The 19,131-nt window shown below is 29.5% G+C and overlaps 1 protein-coding gene across 1 annotated transcript in view; it reads left to right on the forward strand.

The window, feature by feature from the left end:
* The first annotated feature begins 1,748 nt into the window (after window positions 1-1,748).
* LOC113367764 overlaps window positions 1,749-19,131 on the forward strand; it is a 31,846-nt gene continuing 14,463 nt past the window's right edge. The window contains exon 1 of the mRNA XM_026609344.1: window positions 1,749-1,854. The gene's annotated coding sequence lies outside the window, so the exon portion shown is untranslated. The remainder of the gene's footprint in view (window positions 1,855-19,131) is intronic.

Consider the following 19,131-nt stretch of genomic DNA (forward strand, 5'->3'; position numbering starts at 1 on the left):
TTTATCTATGGATACTATCTTTTGCCGACGATTTCGGGAGCACGGATCAACCGATTTGAATGATTCAAAAAACAATCGATTCCTATCGATGGGAAGACTTGGTAATTAGTTTTTGCCGAAGGCGGGTCCAGCCGTTTCGGAGATACGGAGCAAAGAGTTCAGAAAATACAAATCGAGTTTTTGAGAGAACGGAGCGTCCGATTTGAATGATCTAAAAAACATTCAATTAGTAATGATTGGGAGAAGTGATTATTAGTTTTTGGCAAAGGCAGGTCCAGCCGTTTTGGAAATACCAAGCTAAATGTACATAAAAACAGTTTTTGAAAAAACTAAGCACCCGATTTGAATGATTCAAAAAACTTTCTGCTTGTGTTGACGAAACGATGGCTTTTGGTAAATGAAATTTTTTTCGTTTTTTTTTAATTTCTTTTTTTTTCTAAATTTTATTCTTCGAATATTTCACTAAGGTACGGTAAGTTCCAGCAATTTGCCATAAAGGATTATGTCATACGCCACTAGTTTGTATTGTTATAGGTTTCGCACTAATGTTTAACCGTAAGACTGCGACGCGGCGCTTACGCGCTTCGATATTTTGTCTCTAAAACAGCTACACAGCACAATTTCTCTGAAAAGAAAATCTCAATTTCCAAAAAATAATGAAATACAAAAAAAATCTTTTTTCTTTAAAACCTTTAAAATTTGCAATTCGCCTTAAGGCAAATACAAAAAAACATTTTTTTCAAAAAGTCAATTTCAAAACCTGTAAAATTTATAACTTGCCTTAAGGCACGATGTCATGCAGAGCGATTTTTTTGAAAAGGAAATCTTAATTTTCCAAAAAAAAAATGAAATACAAAAAAAAATGAAATCTTTAAAAAATGTCTTTTTTTCGAAACTTTAAAAGAGTTTAAAGCCTTTAAAATTTGCCTTCAGGCACGATTTCATACAGAAAGATTGCTTTGAAAAGAAAAACTCAATTTTCAAAAAAAGATATATAAAAAAACAAATTTTTCAAAAAAAGCCAATATTTTTTCAAAACTTTAAAAAAGTTCAAAACCTTTAAGATTTGCCTTAAGGCACGATGTTATGTAGCGCGATTGGTTTGAAAAAGAAAATCTTAATTTTCAAAAAAAGAAATACAAAAAAAGCATTTTTATCAAAAAAAGTCAATTATTTACAAAAATTTAAGTATTTTCAAAACCTGTAATATTTGCAACTTGCCTTTAAGGCACGATGCCATACAGCGCGATTGATTTCAAAAGAAAATCTTTATTTTCAAAACATAAATGAAATACAAAAAAAACTAGGTTTTCAAAAAAGAAACTTTTTTTCAAAAATTTAAACATTCTCAGAGATTTGGAATGGTTTCTATTATTTCCACGATTATACACAAAACTAGTATAGAGATACCCAAAAATAGTCAACCCCTAACATTTTACGCAGCCTTTCAATAATTTAACAAAAATCCTTGATCAAAGTACTTTATATTATGCTAGTACCACAAAAAACTCATAATTATCATATTAATGTTCATACTAAAACTATTTTGTACCAATTTAGTGTAATTTACCCGCTTAAACATAATTAATAAATTGTTTAAAAACAAATCATATGTCATTTATAATTTCGAATCCCGCGCCATCGCCCATCTCACCTCCCTCTGTTGGCAGCGCTTGCTCCATGTCGAAACGCACACCCGACAACTTCACTGCAGTCAACAGTGTACACAGAAGATCAGAGGCAACGCCAAAAATGTTTAATGTCGAAATATATATGAAATTATCATAAAATTCGTGTAGTATTAGTGTAATTAGTTATGTGTTATGTTAATTAGTGTCACAAATGTTTCTCTAGGTAAGTCTTCTTTTACATTTCTATAATATGGCATCTTAAAACTTATTGACAAATTTACACTCGGGGGTAGTAGTAGTAATGGACACAAGGTAAAAGGTAAAGGATATATGTAATGTTTAAATAAAATGTTGCAGGATGTTTTTGGGTATATTTTTACCCCGGGGTGGGTTTGATTATATCTCTCATTTGTGCACGAAGGGTTTATGGGGGGTTACTTTCAAGTACCAAAATGCCCTTGTGTCATAAATTTAGCTACCTGTTTTTATTTTCAAGTGCTTTTAAGTTGTAAAAACAAACCTAAACCTAAACACTTGTATTTATATGTTACTTGTTCTATCAATGGCCACAAGTTCATTGATTCGTTCGTGCATGCAGATGCACATATACGATTTGTCAACGAAATGGACGATTTTCCAACAATTTCCACTATCAATACACCTACAATATATAAGCAGTTTATCGAAAGCATTTTGCATATAATTTTATTACTTTTCTATTTCCATGTGTCTTTTATTAATGGAGATTTAATAAATGCATTTTGTTCGAATGCGACGGCAAATGTTTTATACGCGTTGGCATGGCCAAGAGCAATATCGAATAATTCGTGTTTTTATTCGTCGAGGACTTTTTTTGGTTTTCAAAGTGGTTTTTGCAGTTGTAATAATTTGTAAATTTGACGGAAATTTGTGTGGATTTGTTAGGTAGAAGGATAATTATATGCGGAGTTGTCAAAGTGATTATAAATTAATTATAATTAGTAGTTTACTTGAATTATTTGATCATAATATGATACTTGTGTATGTGTATGTATGTATGTATGTATGTATGTATATATATATATATATATATATATATATATATATATATATCTATTGCGAGTGTGTGTGTGTGTGTGTGAGTGCAGTTACCATTATACATTAAATTTTCCAAAATTCAATTTGGTGATTAAATAAAATATTTAATATTTATTATTAATTTTATGATTAATTAGATATTTTAAAATAAAAAAGATGTTCAAAATTATTTAAGTTTCAAAATAATTTAATTAAAATTTAAACTTCCATATATCACATTTGAATTCAAAAAGAATAATTTTATTCCAATATAATATTTATAACACATTTTTTAATTTCCAGACTTTTGTATGCATTTTTTAACTTTAGGGCAAGTTATAGTAATCGCAAAAAAATCGAAAATGAAATTTTTTATATATCTTTACGTTTCAAAGGTTTCTGAACATTTTGGCAAACCTTAGAAAAAATGGATGTATGTGTGCGTGTGTGTATGTGTCCTCGTATGTGTGTGTGCGCGGATACAAATTTTCGTCGACGATTTCGGGAACACGGATGAAGCGATTTGAATAATTCAATAAACATTCGATTCGTATTGATAAGGAGACGTGCTGATTAGTTTTTAGCGAAGGCAGGTCTAGCCGTTCCGAAGATATGGTGCAAAAAGTGCCAAAATCGGTGACTCAGTTATTTTTATGAATGCAGGTCTAGCGGTTTCGGAGATGTAGTAGAAAAGTAAAAAAATGCCATCTGGCGGTCAAAAATGATCATTAGACATATGCACATCAAATTTTCAGATATTTTATAGAGATTTTAACAATAAGTATACATTTTGTTTACATTCCTATGGGTTCCGTACCAATGTTTATCCGTTAGACGGCGGCGCGGCGCTTACGCGCTTCTATATTTCTTCTCTATGCAGTTAAAGCAGTACGATTGCTTTGAAGAAAAGATAAGAATTTCCGAAATATTTCAAAATAAATGATTTAAGATAGAATGATTTAATATGGTTCGAAAATCTATTAAAAGTTTCAAATCATTGATCAACTTTTATTGATTATTATTGATTATTTTTAATTACTCGAATTTTTGAATTGCGGTACGGGAAGTTCCAGCAATTTGCCTTAAGGCACGATGCCTTAATTGCCTTAAGACAGAATTCCACTTACAGCTAGTTAAGTCTTTTTTTTTCAAATCACAAATGTTTGAACTATTTGAAACTTCCTAAAGAAAAAAGTTATCAGGGTGTAAGAACAAAAACTATTAACAGTGAAAAATAATTTTTGGTCGTTTTTTGCAAAATCACAAATGCCCAAAATATTTTTATGGTTAAGCAATTTGCCCCAATTTAGTTCACAAAATATTTGTCTTTATTATTTTTAGGATTTTGTCTCCAAAAACTTTATAATATTTAAATGTGCAAAAAAAACTGTACTTTATTAATGCACATATTTAAATACATATTTAATTCAAGCCTTATGTTTAGGGTATTTAAATTAAAAAAAAAATATTAATTTAAAGTTTATATTTTATTTAAAAAAATAGTTGCATTCTGCGAGAGTTTTTGTTTTTGGAATTCTGGCCTCAAAACCTTTGAAGTATTTAAATAAGTAATTATTATTATTTTATCTAAACATGTCTAAAAGTATGATCCTGATTATATTCAGAAAAAATGCAAGAAAAATATTTGGAATAAATTAATTATAGTGTTATCGATTATATGTTTTATCGGTTTTAACAATTAATTATCATTTCCAGAAATCTTTAATAAAAAGTTTATGAGGGACCTTCATTAAATTATAAAATTGGCAGTTTATACTTTTCTCCTAAACTAAAATATATAGCGTTCTATATATTTTAAAGCCATTCTAGATGTGAAATGTAATTGATTAAATATATAATAAATTTTGTTAAACATTTCAAAATTGAATTTTATCTTTTTAAAGGTAACATCATTTTTCATTTGAAGTACTGCCTGCATAAAATTCTAGACTTTGTACATAATTAAAAAATTTAAAACTTTGACATAATTTTTCAAAGAAAGTAATATCGTGTTATATATATATAAACATTTTATAATTTGAATAAATTATTTCTCGATATGTTTATTATGCAATAGCAAATACTAAAATTTGTGTAGTATTCATATTTATTATTTTTGTTTCAATAGATGGTTATTTTTGTTTCAATAGATGGAATTAAATCATTAAATTTTATAAATATATTATTATAAATTTAATAAATGCAGTATTGTAAATTATTAAAAAATATAGACACAAATAATCATTAATGCGTCTCTGGTCGTTTTATCTAAAATCTTTATCATAAATCATGTGTAAAACTATGATGTGTTCTTGATAAGAATCGAATACGATTTTTACTAAAGTCTCGCAATGGATTTAAAAAAAATCAATATTTTTATTATGTGAAATTGTATTATCAAATTTATTATTGGATATTGAGAAAATATTTTTGTAATAATTAATTTACATCTTTGTTTGTAAATAGTAAATTTGTGTTACATTACGTATATATGTAAATAAATGTTTATTTAAAATATTCTCCATTATCAGATATTCGCTTGAGATTATATTTTGATATCCATTGAAAATTGCCTAAAATTTAGTAATTGAACTAGCTGTAATCAGCATTTTACCTTGAGGCAAGTTGCATGAACTTCCCGATACGTATACATAATCAACTAAAACAATAACATTTATTACTACATTATTCTGCAAATTGTTGAGAAATGGCTGGGCCGATTTTTGCACAATATGCTTATAAACGCTAGTCTGTATCAAATCGCATTAATTATTGAAACGTCGGCGGAACGCCAAAATATCAAACACACACAGAGCTTTTCTACTTTTGGTCTAATTTGATTCAGAATGACATTAAACGTCGAGAAAACATAAAATTAATAAATCGCATGCGAACATAAAACTCCATGCGAACGAAGTCTCAGGTACATCCACTTATTTATATATTTTTTTTTAATATTTACATAATACTCATTTATTATTGACCGATCATTTGCGCGCCCTTATTAGTTGTTTACAAGATACTGTCACAGTTACAGTTACAGTTGCCAAAGTGTAGCCAAATTAAAATGAATTCGACCAGAAGTCAGTTTTGTCTACAATATCGATACAACTTCGAATGGTTTACCCACCAAGGTTTTTATCTATATGCCAGCATTGTCTATTATCTATCGGAGTTGACCTTAAGGCAATGATCGAACGTTCTCCTTCTGGTTTCTGCTTTTCGTAGGGATCGCCAGAGTGTCGACCCGGGCGCCAAACGTACCGGGTCGTCTAGCCGTATGTTGGAGATGCCGAAGAAAGCAGGATTCTACAGTGATAATTTAAATTAAATTAATTAAGTTTTAGTTAGTGGTGTTTTATAAAGCGTGTTATTGGATTATTTGTAACTATATATTTATATATATATTTCAGATGCGAAATTCGTGCAGCTACTATGATTATTATAAAATTACTATCCTTTTAATATTAACTATGAATAAGCTTGACAAGAGCCTGAAATAATAACTATTATTATTGATTACGGTTTGCTTATGAATAAATAAAATAAATATATATATGCAAAGATAGCTGGTAGAAAATATTTAGAAAAGGAAGGAAAGGGAATTGAACGTGTTTTAAGCTAAAATTACATTAAAAAGCCATCTTAAAATAGCCAACAAACTCTAAAAGTAAAGTTTAGTCTTCAATGTAAATAATTTTGAAAATTTTATTCAATGATGAAAATCTCTAGAAAAAAACAGAATATTGAGACAACGTTTGACGGTATAATCAAATTTTTACCGACCCGTCTTCCAAAAATCTACGTGCATCATCAACACTCAACAAATATTTCCTTTACCACCCAAAATCGGTTAAGTCGTTCTTTTCCCAACGTGGCTAGCTAAATCCATACCGAACCGATCTCGATCTCGGTGTAATCCGAGCGCCGCCGAACCGTGAAACATATGATAGAGTATTTTATCCATGTGCATTCAACACAGTCAACGAGAATTTAACCGTTCCACTAAACAGTTATTCGTAAACATAATACATACGTCATACATACATACATACATACATAGATCTATCGAACACCTATATATATACATACATAGATCTATCCAACAACTATACATACATATCATACATAGATCTAGCCATCATCTATACATACATACATACAATAGATCTATCCAACACCTATCCATACATATCATACATACATAATATGTATTCATACATACATATGCATTACATATGTATGTATGATGGTGCATGTGATACGCGTTCGAGCCGAGTTGTACCTGACCCACAGAAAGGGACACATAACACTTGTGTAAAAACATACAACTGGGACACAAAAATGGTAAAAACTTGTTTTAAGTTGATAGTAAAAGTCAGTCAATCTTAATATGATAATAGTGGTGTATGGCATCGTGCCTGAAGGCAAATTGCTGGAACAACCCGTACCGTAATTAAACATTCGAGAAATGAAGATAATTAATAATTAATTGTTTTGGTTAATTTCAAATAGATTATTTATTACACACTGTAAAATAAATGCTTTTTAAATTGGGCGAAGGGCGTCAATTTTTTTTTAATTTGATTTTTTTAATAATTTAGAAGTTTTATGATAATTTAGATATTTTTTCGAAATTTTAAAATTTTTTTTAGAAGTATGAAATTTTTTCGTATTTAAAAAAAACGTTTTTTCTAAATATTTTGAGAATTTGGAAATTTTTGAAAATAATCGATTTTTTTTTGAAATTTCCGAAATATTCTCAAATTTTTTTAAGAAATAATTTTTTCAATTTTTCAAAATTCAGTTTTTTTTTGAAAATGATGAAAAATCCGAAAATTACTAAATTATCTGTAAATGTATTTTTTGCACACAGTCTTTGTATCCACACACACGCACGCACCCACATATACATTCATTTTTTCTAAGGTATGCCAAAATATTCAGAAACCTTTATAATGTAAAGATATATAAAAATTCTAATTTTCGATTTTTTAGCACTACGGGAAGTTCATAAAAATGTATTTTTTAGTTTATTATATACTTGTAGAAATATTTTTGACTAATTTAGAGTCCTTACCGAAGTTTCTAGTATATACTCGTGAGATCACATACTTGATATCAGTATTAACTTCTAAACTAGTGGGGTATGGCATCGTGCCTTAAGGCAAATTGCTGGAACTTCCTGTACCAAAAAAAAATTTTTTTTAAAAGATTAACATTTTTGAAAAAAATTACTCTGAAAAATTAGATTTTTGAGAAGCTATAAATTTTTGATAAAAATTTACTTTTTTTGAAAAAAAAAAGACTTTTTGAAGAAAAATTTATTTTGAAATATTTTGGAAATTCTGAACTTTATTTCAAAGCACAATCGTACTGCTTTAACTGCATAGAGACGAAATATCGAAGCGCGTAAGCGCCGCGTCGCCGGATAACGGATAAACATTGGTACGGGACCCATAGGAATGTAAACAAAATTTATACTTATTGTTAAAATCTCTATAAAATATTTGGTAATTCGATGTGCATATGTCTAATGATCATTTTTGACCGCCAAATGGCATTTTTTTTTACTTTTTTTACTAGATCTCCAAAACCGCTAGACCTGCCTTCATGAAAATTTGATCAGTTCTTCATCTTGTTAATACAAGTAAAATGTTTTTTTGAATTATTCAAATCGGACGCTCCGTTCTCTTAAAAACTGAGTTACAGTTTTTGGCACTTTTTGCCCCATATCTTCGAAATGGCTTGACCTGCCGTTGCCAAAAACTAATCAGCACGTCTCCTTATCAATACGAATCGAATGTTTTTTGAATTATTCAAATCGCTTTATCCGTGTTTCCGAAATCGTCGACGAAAATTTGTATCCGCACATATACACACACGCACACACACACATACATCCATTTTTTCTAAAGTATGCCAAAATATTCAGAAACCTTTGAAACGTCGAGAAATGCCAAAAATTTCATTTTCGATTTTTTTTACGATTACTATAACTTGCTCTACGGGAAGTTAATAAATACATGGATGCAACCCTGAATTTTCACCTTGCTATCACATTTACCAAATTTCGTTTTTCACTGAATTTCGATTCAGATTTTTTAATAAAGTTAATGAAAAAGCTTTATTTTTATTACGCATTTTTATGTTTATATTTATTACGGTTGTTTCCAAAAATTAGAAAAAAATCTTCGAGGCGGCCAAACCCTTCTACATGGCTTTTGAAATTTCTGAATACATTTTCTTTATTTTTTTTACTACACACTTATTTAATTATTATATTGTGGATAATGAGCCACGTCAAAATTGGAAAATTCTATCAGTACACAATTTAAAAAGTTTCGAAAAAATCAATTCTGAATTTTTTTCTCTACTGTCTGTTACAAGTTACAAAAAAATTAGAGGAACAAAAGTGAAAAATATTAGCAGTAACATGTAAATTTATTATATCTATCATAATATATGGAAAAACGTGTCGTTTAAAATAAAATTTACTGCTAACACGTGTAATTAACTAATTACAAATGAATAAATATTGTTATATAATAGTTTTACGTGAGTCGTACGTGCATTATTGCAAAAACGCAATGACACCTCACAGGTGTTACAAACACACACATGTGCAAATACATACACACATATTTACATTGAATACCGACGGCATAATTGTTATTAATAATTAAGCAAAAAATATTTAAAACAATTCAAGATATTTATAGTTATCGAATAGGCGCTAACGAGATGCAAAAATTTTCATTTGGAAAATTAAAACCCCAGATGGAACGGTTTTATGTTTTCATCCAAAATTTGGAAAATCTCAAGAAAATGTTCATGGACACACTTATGGAATTATTTATTTATTCATGAATTTATTCTACATTCTTAGAAAAAACTTCTGCAACTCTAACTTCCAGGATACGATATGTATGAGCATTTAGATGCATAGATGCAAAAAAAACTTCAAAATTTTAAGTAATATACATAGTTAGATTTGTCTCATAATTACTAGTTTTTCTTCCATATATCACAAATTCGTTTTTTAAACTGTTTGCATTATAGGCGAGTCAGACTCATCGAAAAATTTTTTTTTTTCCAAATTTAAGACATATTCCCAACATTTTTAATCATTGTCTCATATTATAAATAAGTGTCTTGTTCATAATGTTAGAAAAATATGGCACAAACTTTTTGTGCAAGTTGTTCTCGCAGTCTGTTTGAAAATTATAAGAACCTTGTACTTTGCGAAACTCGTTAAAAATGCGAAAAAACTTGGAAATTCCACCACAAGCGATATTTTTTTAATAAAACAGATACTTAAAAGTTTCAACTTGTAATGAAACTCGAACATATGGGGTCACCATTATAAAAATATAAATTAGACAAAATAATTCTATTTAGTGTATATTTCCTAACCGACATTTTTTTCTGAAAATTCATTTTTAGCAAGAAATAACAAGTGAAAATTGGCAAATGTTCTATTTTTACTATTAACGCGGCTTAGGACATAGAAACCCACACTCATTATTAATTGTTATTCAAAATTCTCAAGAGACTAGTGGTGCATGGCATCGCGCCTTAAAGTAAATTGCTGGTACTTCCCATACCGTAATGAAATAATCAGAAAAAAAAAAAAATTTATAGCTTGAAATTTTTTTTTGAAATTTTTTCTTAATAACGGCTATTTTTTACACTTGCTGCGTACTTCCGAAACGGTTGGAACTACCTGAAAAAAAATCAAATCAGCACGACTTCATGACAATACGAACCAATTTTTTTTTTAATCATTCTAATCGGACGCTCGGTTTTCGCAAAAACCGAATTTCCATTTTCTACTTCTACTTTCTCTCAGCGTCTTTACCAAAAACTAATCAGCACATCTTCGATAGGAATCGAATGTTCTTTGAATCATTCCAATCGGTTGATTCGTGTATTGTATCCACACACACATACACACATCCAATCTTTTGAAGGTATGCCAGAAATGTTCAGAAACCTCTTGATTAGCAAATAGGTTAATCTTAATCTTAAGTTCAGAAGTGAGAACCATGTGCATTCCTTTACCATCCCCGGCGTTAATTGAATTATAACTCTTTTAATTCTGATTTTATCAGTACTTGCAATACACTATTTTAAAGGTAATTAAATTACATACAACTTCTCTATCATAAATTTTACCGTAACTTCTCTTATTTTGAAACGGCGAAGGGTTAAAGGGCTCGAAAGACACTCCGGTTGGACAGCCGCGCACTCTTTAAACAATTAGAACTCTATCAATATTTGTGTAGCGGAATAATAATAAAAAGCAATAATTAGTCAGAAAAAACCCTTGATTTTCACAGATATAATAATGAGAAATTGGTTGTTTTTTAATGAATTTTTTCATGAAATCATGAGTTTTTTGAAAATCTTTTGTACTAAAGTTATGGTATTTTCTAGAATCCATCAAGATCTCTTAAACCAAGTTAATTCTAGATGGAATACGATTATTTTTGATTTTGGTGAAAATAGCATTCATAAACTATTTGATTCAAATGAAAAAAATATTGTATGCGTCTTTTATTTGCATGATAGCTCACTCATTTTACATGCAGAAATACTTATTTTAAAGCTTATTTTGAGGACTATAAAACCCCATTTTCATATCTAGCTTAATATTGTTCCTAGAACACTATGAAACAGTGATTTATTAAGATAATAATTTATATAATTTTTGGTCATTTCATTATTTTTGTTAAAATGTATGTTTCTAAAAATATTAGCAAACAACGCTTTTAATTTTTCTTTATCATTTAGTTAAAAAATAATAATCTGTGAAATTGAATTTTAATATAGGGTATGTATTACATTGAACTGACATTTCACAACCTTGAGACGCATGCGCAGAACTGCATTACTTGTCAGACGCATGTTGACTCTATTTTATTATATTATTTTAATTTTTGGCACATCTCAGCTGCTTTTCGGCAGTTGGAAGTTTGCTTTATTAACACGTTTGTATGTATTATTGTTAACAATGATAAGCGGTTTTTTGTAATTTTTTCCATTTATTTCTACAATCTAATTTTCCGAACAAACTTCAGGAAGATTCATGAAAATCCGAATTATATTTTAGGAGGATTAATCATTCATACATAGTTGAAGAAGAAATTTATATATAAGATATTTTCAAATAAAATACCATGTCTTGAAATCAAGTTCTAGTTCTACAAAACTTTTGATTTCATTCAATTAACTACAATAAGCATCTATCATCTATCTTCGTGCAATTTTGATTACATAACATCACATGATGATGATCACCTCAGTAATAAAATCCCATAATTAAACATCATACAAATCTCAATGTGTCGTTCGGTTTTCTATTGTTCCTCGATAATTTGTTATTGGTAAATCAATAACGATAAATAATAACAATTTACTATTTATAAATTGGATGGATGGAGTCAATGGTCGGAGAAGAATTTGCAGGAACAATGGTCATGTGTAATTGAATCTTTTGACCAGTATTGTTGCAAATGTAAGGGTATACAGTTGTTTTTTACCCTCGGTGCATTAGTTTTACTCATACCTCGGAAGAGTGAGTTGTTAATATTATTATTTTTATTATTTTTTTTTTGCTCTGGTAGAAGAAAAAAAGTTTATTACCATTGTAAACATTAAGTGAGTTGCGAATTAGCCGTTAGCAGAGAGGTAGGTCAAGGTTATCTCTTCTTTTCTGTTCTCGATCTCGTTCTCGTTTGTTCTGTCTGATTCTTTCCTATTGCTAATATTATTAGACGGAAAGCTGGTGTCAAAATTAAAATATTTATAAAACTAGTGGTGCATGGCATTGTGCCTTAAGGCAAATTGCTGGTACTTTCCGTACCGTAATTAAACAAGTTAAGAATTATAACATTCTAGATCCTCCCCCCACGAAGTAATGCCTAACGGCGGTTTCCGTGGTGACCAGAGGCAAGGGCAAAGCGGAGGTTTTTTTTCCCGTGCCGTAATTAAACTTTTGAAGAATGAAAATAATCAATAACAGTTTTAAATAATTTCAAACTAATGGGTCGCATGGCACCGTGCCTCAAGGCAAATTGCTAGAACTTTCCGTACCCGTAATTATCATGTTTTTTTAACAAGATTAGCATCTTTGAACAAAACTTTGAAAAAACTAGATTTTTGTGAAACTATAAATTTTTGACAAAAATTTACTTTTTGTAAAAGACATTTTTGCAAAAGATGTTTTCTTTATTTTGTAATATTTTGTAAATTCTGAACTCTTTTTCAAAGCAATCGTACTGCTTTAACTGCATAGAGACGAAATATCGAAGCGCGTAAGCGCCGCGTCGCTGTCTAAACGGATAAACATTGGTACGGGAACCTATAGAAATGTAAACAAAATTTATAGTTATTGTTGAAATCTCTATAAAATATCTGATAATTTGATGTGCATATGTCTAATAATCATTTTTGACCGCCAAATGGCATTTTTGTTTTACTTTTTCCACTAGATCTCCGAAATCGCTAGACCTGCCTTCCCCAAAATATTTAATCAATTATTCATTCTGTCAATACAAGTAAAATGTTTTTTGAATTATTCAAATCGGACGCTCCGTTCTCTGAAAAATCGAGTTACCGTTTGTGGCACTTTTTGCTCCGTATCTCCAAAACGGCTAGACCTGCCTATGCCAAAAACTAATCAGCACGTCTCCTTATCAATACGAATAGAATGTTTTTTGAATTATTCAAATCGGTTGATCGATGTTCCTGCAATCGTCGACGAAAAATTGTATCCACACACACACACGCACACACGATAATGCACTTAGAAAATCACGTGTTTTGATTGCCTTAAAACAAATTATTTCAAACAATACGTACTTTTATTTATCAACATTTGCAAAGACCTGAAATCTTTTGATTCTTTTAACGTACATATTAGAATATAAGATATTTGATGCATTACTAAGTTACTAATTTTCCTTTGATAATATAATTTGATCTTTAATGACGTCCACCACCAAATACAAATCAAACTTCAATAACCATTAAATAAATGAAAATAATTAAATAAATCTTTAGTATCGGTTATAATCGATATATTTTATGAAATATTATTTTAAACTAATTATAAACAAAAGTAAGGAATAGCGAAGTTTAGCAAAAGTCTTATTTAGCACTATACAACGACCGTGATCACTAATAAACGCAAAAAAATCGAGATTGAAAATGTTTGCGTAAATTTATGTTTCAAAGATTTCTGAAAATTTTGGCATACCTAGAAAAAGTTGATGTAAGCGTGTGTGTGTGTTAAAGTTAGAAAGAAAACTGTCATTTGGCTTTCGAAAATGATCATTAGACATATTAACTTCAAATTATCAGATATTTTATATAGAGATTTTAATAACAAATAAAAATTTTGTTTTCGTTTCTTTGGGTTCCTGTACCAAAAAAATCTAGTTTTTAAAAATTTTGAAAAAAATCTATTTTTTCAAAAATTTCAAAAAAAAAATGAGCTCCTGCGATTTGCCTCAAGGCACTCTGCCATACACCACAATTTTAATGTCCAGTGTTTGAAATATTATGTTTTCTCTTATTATTAATGACGGGCAATGCGCGGGTTCTCCTTGTCAGTTTCGGAAATTTGACTTGAAAAAAATTTTCATTTTCGATTTTTTGCGATTACAATAACTTACCCTACGGGAAGTACAGAATTTCTATGATGATTGTCTAGGAATATTCCCTCAGCTCTCTGTTTATTGCGGTTTGCAATTTTTTTCCTCAATTTGCGAACCGAGTCGGCGGCTTCTACTAAGTTGCGTCTATTATACGTCTACGACGTAATACAAAATACAAGAGACGACGACGATGCTGATATTTATCAGACTGTTCCACTATATATTATAATCGCGGTCCATGAACTTGTTTCATTTCATCAAGGACGAACGAATTTTTTTTGCGGTTTGGAGAAGATAAAAGAGCAAATAGATCTTTTGGGACCGAAAGAATAGACCTGGTGACTTCATATTTTACAACGGAAGCGATATCGATGAAATATTCTACATATAAATACTGGCATCATCTTAAAATTTTCTTGAAAGTGTTGAAACTCTTTTCTTAATAAAAACTCTATATAGTAACCGTTTACAGTAGGGAGTGCAAAATCGATAAAAAAAAATAATACCGGTATTTCGGTATTTTCTCGTTTTAAAACCGGTAATATCGGTATTTTTATTATCTAAAACAAATGTAAATAAAATTGAAAGTTACTAGTACAAAGTATAAAAAATTATATATACAACTACAATTAAATTCAACTAAACAATAAGTTTTTTTAAATAATTTAATAAAATTATATCCTTATTTAATTAACTCATCATCAGTAATGAGTAGGATTTGTCGGTTTTAAAAACCGTTTTTTTGGCGAAAATTATGGAATTCGGAAACCGGTTTTTTAGTGAAAAAAGTCGGTTTTCACTGTATAAATGGAAAATGACAAATATAGCCAAATATAAAAGATAGATGAAAGCGTTTTGATTCTTGAAATCATATCGGTTCAATAGCATATGATATCTTATCAGTCTGCAATGGTTCCCAGGAAGGTTTTGTATATATTAATTTAGATTTTTATACCAGCGTATTAATATAGATCAGTGTGACTTCTTGAAGAAGTAACTTCCTCTACCCTAACTTTTAAACCCTAGAAGCCACAAATTAAAGTACAAAAAACTTAGAATTATTATATCAGGCTTTGAAAACAATTAAGCATAATTTGGTCGCAAGTATAAGAGTATTTTCTATTTTAGGAAATTTTGTGGGTAAACAGAGGACACGTCTAATTAGCAATTCGATAGACGTTCTCAGTTTTTTTAAATCATATTTTATTAAACAAAAAATAATTAGAATGTTTAAAATTTTTTAGTTCGACTAATTAAAATTAAAATAATTTTGTTTACTGTCTATAAAATTGAACAATAAATAAATTCAGTCAAATACTACTCTAAGTTACACTAAATTTGCGGATAAATTACAGAATATTCGAGCAAAAATTTATTTTCTATATAAAATTCGAACACCGGTTAAAACCGGTTTTTTAGTAGAATGAAAATTCGAAAACCGGTTTTCTGAAATGTCGGTTTTTTATAAACCCTAGTAATGAGTATATTGGGTACTTTTTACCAGAATCAAACATATGAGTAAGAAAGACCAAAAACTCGTATAAGACTTTAAAAAAAATATTTTTCTATACTAATTTAAAATACGATACTTTATCGAGATAAATAACATACTATAATTGTTGAGTATCTTTACTTAAAACAATAAAATAGTTCTACATTATATTCAAAATGCGATACGTTTTACGAAAAATAATACTTTATGATTATAATAAAAAGCAGAAATATTTAGTAATTATTATTAGTATGTATAAAGTTAAAAAAAATAAAGATTACGCAGTCATAATTTTTATTTTGTTGATTTGTGAGTATTTATGATATAAAATATTTTGGTGCAGATGCACTTTAAAAAACCGTTACATTTTTACTTAAGATTAAATAAACATTATTATTTATTAATTCGATTCTATTTACTTAGACAAGATGTGAAGCCCTTTGGAAAGTAATAAGTATTCAATTTAATGACGAGTTGAGATAATATTTTGACTTTTATTTTTAGGGGTAGGGTTTTTTTTTTAAAAAAAAAATCAAAACATTATTTAAAAAAAATTTAGTTCTTTCTCGTAGCTAAAATCAAACGTGATGTTTTTTGATTTTGAATATCGCCACGTATTACTAAAGGCGAGGGGGGGGTTCAAAAATCCTTAAAAAATCGATCACGTGATTAATTAGAAGATAAATTTGTTACGAGAAATTTAAACTCGAGTGCAACATATATCAAAAAGCGCTTATGTAAAAATACCGAAAATACCGGTGTTTTTAGGATAAATACCGCCGACAAATCGGGCGGTATACCGGTATTTCGGTATACCGGTATTGCATTCCCTGGTTTGGAGAAGATCAAATAGATTTTTGGTGATGATTATATTTATATTTATATTTAGCAATTGATTTTGAGACCGTTTCCACATATGTTTTATAATTTAGCTTTAGGGAAGCATGTAATATAAACGGTTAATCAAATTACACATATAATTGTCAAAAGGATGTACAAATTAATTATATAATTGTTTGACATCTCTAAATTGGAGAATTGATATCAAAGTCTATATCAAATATATTAACATATATGAAAAATATATAAACAAATGCATTTGATTTTTTAACTTTCTGTAGGGTAAGTTAAAGTAATGGTCCAAAATCAAAAATGATTTTTTTTGCATATCTTTACGTTTCAAAGGTTTTTGAACATTTTGGCATACCTTAGAAAAAATGAAGGTGTGTGTATGTATGTGTGTGTGTGCGGATACAAATTTTCGTCTACGATTTCGGGAACACGGATCAACCGATTTGAGTAATTCAAAAAACATTCGATTCCTATTGATAGGAGTCGTAATGATTAGTTTTTGGCGAAGGCAGGTCTAGCCGTTTCGGAGATACGGGGCAAAAAATGCCAAAATTGGTATTTCAGTTTTTGAGGTAACGGATCAACCGATTTGTGTGATTCAAAAAAACATTTTATTTCTATTGACAAGATGAAGAACTGATTAAATTTTTGAGAAGGCAGGTCTAGCGTTTTCAGAGATCTAGTAAAAAAAAGTAAAAACAAAAGCCATTTGGCGGTCTAAAATGATCATTAGACATATGCACATAAAATTATCAGATATTTCATAGAGATTTTAACAATAAGTATAAATTTTGTGTACACGTTAAACGGCAACGCGGCGCTTACGCGCTTTGCTATTTCGTCTCCGGATCAGCTATGAAACGCGATTTTTTAAAAAATGTTCAAAATTTTCAAAAAAAATCAAAATACAAAAAAATCAAATATTTCAAAAAAGTCATTATTTTTCAAAAGTTTAAAAATTTCTCAAAAATCTAATTTTTTTAAAGTTTCGCACAGTTTTTTTTAATAATTAACTTCCCGTAGGGTAAGTTATAGTAATCGTCCAAAAATCGAAATCAAAAATTTTTACATTTCTCGACGTTTTGAAGGTTTCTGAACATTTTGGCATACTTCAGAAAAAATGGATGTGTGTGTGTGTGTGTGTGTGTGTGTGTGTGTGTGTGTGTGTGTGTGTTTTGTATGTCCGCTTTTTTTCGTCCACGTTTTCGGGCGCACGGATCAACCGATTTGAATGGTTTAAAAAACATTCGATTCCTATTGATAGGGAGATGTGCTGATTAGTTTTTGGCAAAGGCAGGTCCAGCCGTTACGGAGATATGGAGCAAAGAGTGCAAAAAATAGAAAGCGAATTTTTGAGAGAACGGATCAACCGATTTGAATGGTTTAAAAAACACTCGATTCCTATTGATAGGGAGATGTGCTGATTAGTTTTTGGCAAAGGTAGGCCCAGAGGTTTCGGAGTTACAGAGCTAAATTTAAAAAAAATGGCTGTTTTTGAGAGAACTAAGCGTCCGATTTAAATGATTCAAAGAACTTTCTGCTTTTTTCAACAAAACAATTGATTTTGGAAAAAAAAAATTTTTGTTTCTAATTTTTTTTCAAAAAAATTTTTTTGTAATTTTGGACTAAAAATTCAAAAAATCACCCAAGCTAAGCACAGTCTAAGCGCCACTCTGGTACAAATGTTTACCCAAGTGCGTTTAGACTGTTTGTGTACTGGAGCACTTTTCCAATTTTGTGAAAATTATTGAAAAATGTGAAAATGCCGCCAAGCTGAGCACAGTATAAGTGAAAATATCGCACAGAATTATTTGCAAATGCGTTTAGACTGTGACTATGCGGGAGCACTTTTTCAATTTTGTGGAAATTTGGCAACTATTTTTTTTTTTTGAAATTTGATTCGAAATGAAATGACGATTGTTAATGTTCTGGAGGTGATAAATTGATTTATTTATAATTAACTTTCCGTAGGGTAAGTTATAGTAATCGCACAAAAATCGAAAATGAAAATTTTTATATATCTTTACGTTTCAAAGGTTTCTGAATATATTGGCATACCTTAGAGAAAATTGATGTATGTGTGTGTATGTGTGTGTGTGCGTGCATTTGTGTGTGTTCAGATACAAATTTTCGTCGACGATTTCGGGAATCGGGATGAAGCAATTTGAATAATTCAAAAACATTTTACTTGCATTATCAAGATGAAGATTTGATGAAATTTTTATGAAATTAGGTCTAGCGGTTTCGGAGATCTAGTAAAAAAAGTAAAAAAAAATAACATTTGGCGGTCAACAATAATCATTAGACATTAGACATATGCACATCAAATTATCAGATATTTTATAGAGATTTTAACAATGAGTATACATTTTGTTAACATTCCTATGGGTTCCGTACCAATGCTTATGCGTTAGACAGCGACGCGGCGCTTACGCGC

This window comes from Ctenocephalides felis, unplaced genomic scaffold, assembly GCF_003426905.1.
Source record: "Ctenocephalides felis isolate EL2017-DRISC unplaced genomic scaffold, ASM342690v1 CF-g0.4_SCAFFOLD_01170, whole genome shotgun sequence".
In the NCBI taxonomy this organism is placed as follows: Eukaryota; Metazoa; Arthropoda; class Insecta; order Siphonaptera; family Pulicidae; genus Ctenocephalides; species Ctenocephalides felis.